Raw genomic sequence first — 9,535 nt, 5'->3', positions numbered from 1 at the left:
TTTATATTTAACAATCATGCCTCTGTCACCTCTTATGTTTATTCGTCGTAAGTTGGGGATTGAATTTTCTTATATTCACCATGCAACTCCACTTTTGGTTTCTTTTCTGTTTTTACCATAGCTCTAGATGAGTTAGGCTCTTCTTCCTCGGTTGTTCTTTTCCTACTTCCCACCTCTTCCTCCATGTTACTTCCTCCAATGTTCTCTTCTCTATTTTCTCATTCTCTCATTCCTTCCACTGAGTTATCTATACACAAAATGTGTCATTTAATGAATGTTGGTAACAAAGGGTGTTTTTGCATTGCTAAATGTGCAACTTACAAGTGACTAAGCTTCCTTGTACTGGTTATCTATACACAAAATGTGTCAACATAGTCTTAATAAACATTGATAATTAAAGGTGTTTTTGCATGGGTAACTAAAAGTGTTTTTTCTTTTCATTTTATTTTTCTACTATTACCTTTACATCTTGATTCCATTACATACTATAACTCGTTTTTTTAATTTCATTTTTGTTACTATAGTTCCAACTAGATACCTATATTGTTTTAATTAGATTCACAATACGTAGTAATTTTTTTTTCGTGTTCTCTAGAGAAGTGGTCTTACATGGGTTACATGAGGAGGTAAACATCCTTTAACCTTATACAAAATTCCTTTTACTATATTTTTTTTATAAGCTTTTATTTATACATATCTTATTAAAATTTCAATTGTGCGACTTCATTCTGAAAATGACTTTGTGTGGTTGATATTGACTATACCCAAGGTCTATACTTGGAAGCCTCTGGATTAAAAAAGAAAATCGACCACCATATCATCAATTATAATGGCATTGAAATAGTTTAGACCTCCGGTGGACCGAAGCTACGTGTGACACGATTCGATGATCTTGTTTTTCGCAAAGTAATCAACGGTGGATGGTTTCTAGGGTAGTTTCCTTGGTAGCTTCCAAACCTCCTCCGCCGAAAATCTCCCTCATTCTCACTTGGCTATGGAGATGCGGTCCCTGCGATTTAGCCTTGTTCTGTGTACAGTCTAGTGGTTGATAATTTCCTGCTCTGGTGTAACGATGCCCTTCCCTTGTTAATTTGCCAAATTTTTTAGCAATCCAGAGTTTGATCTTTAGAGGTTTGACGGACTAGCATGTGAGAAGAGAAATATCTTTTACCCTGGTGAGCGTTAAGGAGCTTGGGTTTTTTCTTTTACAAAAATTTTCCCTTTCTTTTAACAAAGCAAACACCTAAAACCCTAATGTGAATATAGTGCTACCAGGTTTCTTATGAGGAAATTCCTCGTGGCATACTGGAATCGTCAGGGTTGGGCATAGGTTTGTCAACTTCTACTACTACATGTAACCCTACTTCCCTTTACCTTGATTGGCTTTGTCATTTTGTCCAAGGTTTTCACTTATTTCTTTTCCTAAGTTAACACGTCCTTTTTTGGTAATGGCAGGGGGGGGGGGTTCTCTTTTGCGGAGAGGAACCTTTACAGGTAAATTTGCCCTTATTTTACACTACATTTTTCAGAAATTCATAAGCAAGGGTTTGTTTTCCAACCCTATAGATTCTTATCCGATAATGTTGAATTGCAGGAAGACAGGTTGTGCTGAGTGCTTTTACTTTCACACATCTTTACTCTTCGTTTGTTCGATGGAGACTTTCAAATTTTTCAGCGACTTACATCTTTTATTCTCGAGGTTCTAAACTTCTTACTACAATGGATTCTTAATACGGCTCATGCTGGGTTCCCCTTTCATGAATACTATGGAAAATAGGAGAAAGTTAAGAGTCCTTAATTTTGTTTCTTTTGCTACTGGAAAGAAGTTAGAACTAGGGATATGCGCTCATGTGCTGCGATAAAACACTCTATATCTTGAATTATAAGAGGCAGGGACCGTTTTGGTCTTTGTTTGCGTTGTTCAACAAATTTTGCAGAAAACAGTTGTAGTTGTAATATGATGAATTTCAAGAGACTAGCCGTAGCTTCTTAATGTTATTAAAATCTCTTATTTTCGGGGGTTTACTTTAATTTATTCATTTTTTTTGGTTCATTTCTGGAAATTTTCTCCCACTTCTCTACAATAGAAATTTTGGTTCCAGTTTAATATTTCTTGAATCCCTAAGACTCCTTTACTTTTTCTAGTTATTTTGTCTATTATCAGCGTAACTCATTTTCCTCTTAATATTCTGCAAAAAGAATAAGAATTTATCTTTTACCTAACGTTCAATGAGTAAAGATAGTCCTTTCTCTTTATACACGACCCTATTTCCTTTTTTTTCTTTCTTTTTTATAAAGTCTATATTTAGCAAGACCTTCATAGTTCATTTCCATAACCAAGAATTGTTAAGGAAAGATTTATCTCTCTCACGCATGTATATATTCTTTTCTTTTTTTTCTTTGCAATCAAACAAATCATTTCCATATAAGCATTCCTGCATATTTATTCAACAGTTTTTTTTGTTCAGCTCAAGGACTATGCTACCCAGTTGGCTTCAGGTTGACAGGGAGAGCTAACCCTTCACTGCTACACGTTTGCTTTTTAATTTTTCTTTTTTTTCTACAGGGTAAAACTAACTCTACTTATATAGCTCGCAATTTCACATATGCAAATAATTAATTTATGAAGAAACTCTAAAAGTCAGCTTCCAACTTCTCTTTTAATTGTCTATTCTCTTTTGACTCATAGATCCTTCTTCAGTTTTCCCTGCTACAATTTTCTTCTTCAATCGAAAACCCTCAATTTACACTAACAGAGATCAAGTCACCTCGGGCCTCCCAACCGATAATTGGATGAATATCGAATTCCCCCAAAGTTAATCATTTTCCATCCAAACAACAACACTCATCTGTTAAGCAAGTCTTATATCGATCCTCAATCATCAATAAGGGTATCCACCAGTATGTATCTCCCACTGGTGATTTACGATCACTGTCTTTCACTCCCATAGTGTTGTAAAAAAAAAGGAGCAATTTTCCAGTTCAAAGGCATTTATCTCTAGACAATGACATTCCCTAGTTCAGACGCATTTATCTCTAGACAATGACATTCCCTGACTCTCAAATCAGTTCCTTGTTGGTTTGATAGCATCTTTTCTCCAGCCATCTTCTTTTCTCCCCCGAAAAGACCCAGCCTCTTCGTGGAACTGTTTCTTTTTCTTTTTTCTATTTTTTTTGGTTATCTTTCCCTTTCTTGGGAAGTAAGTAACTCTCTTTCTTTAATGAACATATAAAGAAACTATCCTCTGACTAGAAAAGGATTTTTAACTCCCCCGAGTGGCTTTTTGCACATCATTTTGAATCTGCCTAATTTTTAAAATTAAGCACGCTTACATATTTTATCATATAAACATAAAACCAATTATAAAACAATCAAACACCATGCATAATTAACCAATCAAACATAATGCATAATGACCAAACTTAAATCATTTAACAAGTTCAACTCATGTTTAAAAGTGTCCATTAACCAATCAAACATAATACATAATGACCCAACTTAAATCATTAACAAGTTCAACTCAAGTTTAAAAGTGTCCAAGTTCGTTCAGGAGGTATGGCTATGGGTACGGTCCTTTGCAAATATGTCTCCCTGTATTGGTATATAAATCTTCTTTGATTCTTGGAATTTTCTTTATAATTTAGAGTGTTAATTAAAATAAATGTGTTTGAAATATCTTTTATCATCAAACATTTTATAAGGTAAAATTATATAAAATTTCTAATCTATAACTCGAATTTTTAATTTCAAAACCCTTAACAATTAATAATAATAATAATAATAAAACCCATGTAAATGATAGTATAAGCTTTTTTTCTTTTCTTTCCAATCCCAAATTTACACCATTAAATCTATCAAATTTACCTCCTTAACATTGATTAGAATGAACTACCATTTCCTATTAACTTTGATATTGGTAATCCCTTTCATTTGATAGGATGAGTGTCCACGTAGTGTACTTTCCTCTTATGAATAACCACTTATTCCTCGAAGTTTATGTTCTTTCATATATTGTTCTTAAATACAAAAGCAGATTCATTTTTCTTCACTTTCGGATTGATCAGATATTGATCCAGGACCTTAATGATAGCTCAAATTTCAAATTGTTCAAAAGAATGTCGAACCTGAGCGACCGAATAAATCTCATTGTCTTGATTCTGGTGCCGCGAACGATTCAAAAAACCGATACCGTATGAAAGAGTTATCGCAATTTGAAAAAGTTCAGTAAACTATAATTTTTGGACATTTGACCAAGATTAAGTGCTAAACCTTTCCTTAAACGTATTTTCTTTAAGTTCTGTATTGAGCACGTGGGCAGTATTCAGAAAGTAGGAGACGATATCTTGCGCGACAAAAGTTGTAAATGGTATTTTTAAATTTCACGTGATTAACCTTTAACGTGCGACACGTAGTATGAGAAAACTACTTTTCTCGCGTGCTTTCAATCTGATATCGGTCGTGCAAGAATTCACGTGAGATTGCACGACATCCATTTGATTGGATGGGTCACATCGATGATGGAGATCGTTCGGGTTAGTTGGTGAGCGGACGACGCGATATCCATTGGATCGAGCAGGATAGATTGACGATGGAGATTCCGCTATTTGGAATGCTTATGATGTATATGTGGACCCATAACCCACAGGTCCACGTGCGAATTGTGTAAAGATGCAGCTTTGTTGCATCAAAGTGGTATTGCGATTATAACGCCTTTCCAGCGGTTGAAGGTTAATACGATTGCAACATTATCCCTAACCGTCGAGGATATACCACCCTCATGTGCACGCCCAAAAATTACAGTAACGACGTACCTCCGACTGTCAGCTTGGTGGAGCGGCTAAACTTAAGTGGATATGGAAAGTTTAACTAGAATTAGGTGCAGTTCACCAAATTTGGTGGAGTATCCCTAGGGGGATATTGATTAAATGCACTCTAGGAGTAGTTTTCGACCAGAGAAACAGAGACAGAGAGACAAAGATAGAGAGAGAGAGAAACAAGAGGCTAGCTAGGCTAATTGGAGGCTTTTGAAGCCAATGGAATAGTCCAGAGAAGTTAAAGAAGTCATCTTCATGGAGATTTTCATCTAGGGAGATTTCAAAGCTCAGAGCCACCAGGAGTTGGAGGCTGTTGTAGGAGCTACCAGTACTCATTCTCAGTGAACCAACAGTCGTTCCTGACTGTAATGAGCCTTTTGAATCCATTTCAGGGATTTTCAAAAGCATTTGGAGACTTCTAAATGCTGAGATGCTACATGGAATTTTAAAGCAGCGTAGTGCCAATTGTGGAGGAAGGCTTAGTTTGGGGATGCAGTGCTCATTTTGAACAAATGTTCAGTCTATCTTTAGTGACTGATATGTGCTAGAGACATGAGATGAGATTTCAGTGCCAGTTAAAGAATTATGAAGGAGTTAGTGCCATTAAGAAGCTCAGGGTAGCTCAGAGCACTGATTGAAGGAATCAAGTCTAAGAGAGCTTAGATCTGTTTGCAGAGTGATGACAGCCATGACAGGGATATAGATGGTATTCTAAGCCCATTGGTTCAGTTTAGTAACCTTTGGAGTTAAGTGTGGAACTTGTAAAAGAAACTTTTCCATAATCTCAGAGAGCCAAGTCAAGATAACAAAAGCTCTAAGAGACGTAGCCCTCGATATTCGGGTGAACTCCTAGATTAAATTTGTTGTTATGTGTTGATGTTTCTTTGCTACATTATATGGATGTTATATGTGTTTAATATCAACAGAAATAAATGGAATTAAAGCACTTAAACAATTAAAAGAAAACATACACCTGTTTCAAGTATTTAATTCCGCAAATGTCATATATAAGCTAGATCATTTAATTGTTTAACTGAGTGGGAGGTTCTTGTAAGCATAACAAGTTATAAACCTCTATTTCAGATCAGGTGGTATCAGAGCAGGTTGGTTGATTGACAAAGCAATAAGTTTGCTTGATTGACTGAGCAATAGGTTGCTTGTTTGACTTGAAAGGTGTTTAAACAGTATAAAGAATTTGATCGTTTGATTGTTTGTAAACTGATTGTTGTTTGAGTTTGCAAAGGTGAAGGGAAAGTTACTGATAGCTAAGTCCAGAAAAGGACAAAAGGGAAGAAGGGTTCAAGGCATTCTCCTTACCCAAAGGACCTCAAGGTAACCCTTGAAGCACAAGAGTGTTTGTTTGCAAAAGGCTGCTTGAATAAGAGGTTGACTCTACAGCCATTAGTTCTTTGAAAGCCTTGTGATTTTTGCTAAAGTTCTTTTGTTCATTTTTATAAATGACAACTTCTACAAGTGAGTTTTCAAAATCCTCCTCCTTCAAAAGATTCTTCGATGAAGACATGAAGTGAGACTTGTTCATCATGATGGATATGGTGAAACAAATGTATGAAGATGAAAGGAAGAGCACCGAACTTTGAGAGTAGTTGAATTCCATGAAGGAAGAGAAGCAATTGCTTTTTGACAAATTGTAGGAAACAGAGAGCCAACTTCATATTGAAAATATGAACCTAGAAAGGATGCATGAGCTGGAAACACAGCTCCTTGTTGCCAAAGAAGCCTTAGTCAAGCATTAGTTTGAAGAAGAGGTAAACAATTCTAGCTTGTCTTCAATTTCCTCTAAGAATTTTTATGTTGGTTCTTTTGAAAAACATACAAGAGGTATAAGGTCCAATTTGATGTCAAAAATGGGCTGTGAAAGAAAAGGATTGGGCAAACATGCACAAGGCATAGTTGAGCCAATAATGGTTGAGGAAAGGCTTAAGTATTTGGGTCTTGGCTATGGACAATCTTATGAAGAAAGTTCCAAAGCATCCATGAAGGCAATTGAAACAATTCCTAGAAGGAGTTTCATTTTAAGTTCTCTACCTCAAGTTTGTAAAGATTGTATTCATGGGGAATGCAATTGTTTGAAACCTACTTTAAGAAGAAGGTGTTCATAAGCATGCACTCGAACAAGGGAGTTGTGAAAGCTCTAAAATCATTGAAGAGATTGATGGTGTTCCAAAAGGAGCCACTTTGTCATTCGATTCACCTTCTCATGAAGGCAACAAATGTGAAAGAGAAAGATTTAAATCTGATTTCAATCACATTTCTTTTGATTATGTTAAGCATGGTAAATTTCCACATAAGCATTGGAAAAAAATTGCATGTTCTTTTTTTGGTTTGGGTAACCATAGTGTTTCTGGATGTTGGAGAAAATGGCCACATACAGGAAAATTTTGAAGAAAAGGAAGCAAGAAGCCAAAGGTCCATTGGACAAGGAAAATTATGTTGTAAAAAGGATGAACATGTGTTGCACTTATTGCCATAAGCAAGGACATATTGCTGAAAAGTGTTGGATTTTGAATCCAACAATGCTTCCACGAAATTTGAAGAAGGTGGAAAAAGAGAATAACAAAAATGTAAAGGAAGTTTCCATAATTGATGTGTTTCAAGATGATTCACATGTTGATGTCAATGTGGAGTTAAAGGAAGCGCCTTTGATGTGGATTGGTAAGAAATGGTTAGAGTTCTTATCCAATTAAAGGTTGCATGTATTTTGATTTGATACATTTCTTTGCCAATGGAATGCAAGTTATAAGGTTTTACCAAAAAAGTGAATGAAAAATTTGAGTATGAGACTCACTTTATTGCAACAAAATTATATCCATTTCAGCGTTGTAATTACATTTACATATCATTGAGGATCTTGCACTGAGGATATTGCACTTATGATTATGCTTGAGAGAAAGTTGAAGAATGGAATACATGCATGAGAATGATTGAAAAAGGGAGCTAATGATGAAGTGTTTCACAACAGGTGGAATTCTTTCTACTCTGAAAAAGAATCGTCAATTTCTTTTTGTACATGCTTGACTTGGAGAGTCAGTTGTTTGAAAATGTATGTTTTTGTCGACTTGTGATTTAGTCGATCATTTGTATACCCAGATGAAAGAGACATGGTGATGATTCACATGATGTAAATTTATGTCGTCAAGTTGTTTCTTGCATTATGTTGTTTTTTTGACAAGATGTTAGAAGAAGATTTGCAGTAGCAAAAGTCGCCATAGAAGTGGCTTGGTAAGAAGTGGTTTAACTTCTTGACATAATAAAACATACTTTCATTGGTACATATGCAAAATTTCGGTTAAGTATGCATATATTTATGATGTAATCTCACGTATGTTTGAGCCACCTTAGGTTGATGATTAAGGAAGCGATGTTCAGTTATCTTCTGTAAACTTCTCAACAGAAATTCTGAGTGAGTTCAAGGAAGACAGATTTTAACAGAAGGAAAATTGCATCCAGGAAGGGAAGTGTCGACCACCTTCGAGTTTTGGTTCAAAGGCACTAGCCATGTAAGGCAAGTGTATGGAGGTTGAAAGAAGAGGGTGTTGTACTCTCATCTACTGTACAGAGCAGTATATCATTCTTTTGGGGTCCAAAATATTCCTAATTTCAAAGTGTTCAAAAGAGTGTCGAACCTTAGTGACCGAATAGATCTCATCTTCCTGATTCTAGCACCATGAATAGTTCGAAAAACCGATACTATATGAAGGAGTTATCACAATTTGAAAAAGTATAGTAAACTGTAATTTTTGGACATTTGACCAAGATTAAGCGTTAAACCTTTCCTTAAACGTCTTTCTTTAAGTTCAATATTGAGCACGTGGGCAGTGTTCGGAAAGTGGGAAACAGTATCTTGCATGGACAAAAAGCTGTAAATGGTATTTCTAAATTTCACGCAATTAACCTTAGCGTGCGACACATAGCACGAGAAAACCATTTTTCTCGCGCGCTCTCTATATAATATCGATCATGCAAGATTGCGCGACAACGATTTGATTGGACGGGTCACATCGACGGTGGAGATTGTCCGGGTTAGTTGGTGAGCGAACGACGCGATATTCGTTGGATCATGTAGGATAGATCGACAGTGGAGATTTCGTTATTTGGAATGCTTCCGATGTATACGTGGGCCCATAACCCACAGGTCCACGCGCGAATTGTGTAAAGATGCAGCTTTGTTGCATCAAAGTGGTATTGCGATTGTAACGCCTTCCCAACAGTTGAAGGTTAATACGACTGCAGCATTATCCCTAACCGTCGAGGATATACCACCCTCATGTGCGCGCCCAACAATTATGGTAACGGCTCACCTCCAACGCTCAACTTGGTGGAGCAGCTAAACTTACGCGGATATGCCAAGTTTAACTAGAATTAGGTGCAGTTCACCAAATTTGGTGGAGTATCCCTAGGGGGATATTGATTAAATGCACTCCAAGAGCAGTTTTTGACCACAAAGAGAGAGTGAAACAAGAGGCTAGATAGGCTAATTGCAGCCTTCTGAAGCCAATGGAATAGTCCAGAGGCACTGAAGAAGTCATCTTCATGGAGATTTTCATCTAGGGAGATTTTGGAGCTTAGAGCCACCAAGAGTTGGAGGTAGTTGTAGGAGTTACCAGTACTCGTTCGTAGTGAACCAACGGTCATTCCTGATTGTAATGATCCTTCTGAATCCATTGCAGAGATTTGCAGAAGCATTTGGAGACTTCTAAAG

The 9,535-nt window shown here is 36.4% G+C and overlaps 1 long non-coding RNA gene across 2 annotated transcripts; it reads left to right on the top strand.

The window, feature by feature from the left end:
• Positions 1–792: 792 nt before the first annotated feature.
• LOC149262872 (uncharacterized) lies at positions 793–2,035 on the top strand. Of its 2 annotated transcripts, none has more exons than XR_016249585.1 (4): positions 793–1,175; positions 1,267–1,354; positions 1,456–1,494; positions 1,595–2,035. It is a non-coding gene; the product is annotated as an uncharacterized LOC149262872 (long non-coding RNA). The 2 variants fall into 2 exon arrangements; XR_016249584.1 differs by having other exon boundaries at positions 800–1,175; positions 1,276–1,354.
• Positions 2,036–9,535: the final 7,500 nt, after the last annotated feature.

This window comes from Pinus tabuliformis, chromosome 6 (genome assembly GCF_031772625.1).
Source record: "Pinus tabuliformis cultivar Carrire ecotype Pingquan chromosome 6, CPIR1, whole genome shotgun sequence".
NCBI classification, from domain to species: Eukaryota; Viridiplantae; Streptophyta; class Pinopsida; order Pinales; family Pinaceae; genus Pinus; species Pinus tabuliformis.
The sequence above is the reverse complement of the archived record's forward strand: the minus strand, read 5'-3'. Positions and strand labels throughout refer to the sequence as shown.